This window comes from Camelina sativa, chromosome 18 (assembly GCF_000633955.1).
Source record: "Camelina sativa cultivar DH55 chromosome 18, Cs, whole genome shotgun sequence".
NCBI classification, from domain to species: domain Eukaryota; kingdom Viridiplantae; phylum Streptophyta; class Magnoliopsida; order Brassicales; family Brassicaceae; genus Camelina; species Camelina sativa.
The window spans coordinates 5,761,802-5,762,776 of NC_025702.1; the positions used below are offsets into that span (position 1 = coordinate 5,761,802).

Genomic DNA, 975 nt, shown 5'->3' on the forward strand with positions numbered 1-975 from the left:
AAGAAAGGCAATATCTTTGTACATGTGGTCTTCCACTTCCAGCGTAGAAAAATTGTACGTAGAAGTTATAACTAAAAGTGAGATTAGTGAAGTCGTAACTTATCTGGTGGGATTTAAATTGAGAAACCATAAAGCCATAGGAGATGAGAGAAGCTTGAAACGGAGATCATGGCCATGTGGGAGACAATGGGTTTTGAGGCTAACGTTTCATATGCTTAGCGGATTTCTTTTTTTTGCAAGATGTCGCTTGTTAATTTGTAGCTGTTAATTGTTGCATTGAGAAAGAATTAGATGATGTGCCATGCTCTAAGATGAATTTGAAGTTTGCTGAGGTGGACACAAGGAAATGGCTCAAATTGTCCCTTTTATTAGTAGTAATGATATTATAAACTAGATTAGTTTTAAATGGTTGAAAATTTGAGGAACGTTCCTAAATCATGGTAAAAAATAGAACCCATGTAACCAAAATCTTTAAACATTAGTTTAGATACTTAATCACAACTAGAAAGTAGTCCTAGGATATGTACAAACCCCAAAACCACAAAGAAAAGAGACCAACAAATCTTCGCCGATGACCAAAAGTTCTCACTAAATGTTGACATCTTCAAAAACCGTAAGAGGCAGCTCTGGCGATACAGGCATTGTCGCCACACACTTGAACTGCGATGAACAAAATAGAAAGAGAAAGAAAACATGTAAATCAAAAGAACATTGGTTTTTCACATTCAACTCAAATCATCATATTATGCTGCTTGTACTTCTCTCTTATAGCTTGTAAAGCTCCACCTTTTCTACTCAGATACAAGTCATGTATCATTCTCACGCATTCTTTGAGATCACCAGCTTTGTATCTTGTGTATTCTTCTAACATTACATTCTGCTACATCCAAACACCAGCGCTTTAGTTTCTTATGTAAAACTAGTGTACATAGAATTAGAACGAGATCCGCTTTGCAAGAAATGCCTTACCCAGGG

At 36.2% G+C, this 975-nt stretch overlaps 1 long non-coding RNA gene across 1 annotated transcript; it reads right to left on the reverse strand.

Moving 5' to 3' along the window:
* LOC104760647 lies at positions 436-932 on the reverse strand. Its single transcript, XR_762979.2, has 2 exons — positions 787-932; positions 436-660 (listed from the first exon to the last, which is right to left on the reverse strand). It is a non-coding gene; the product is annotated as an uncharacterized LOC104760647 (long non-coding RNA).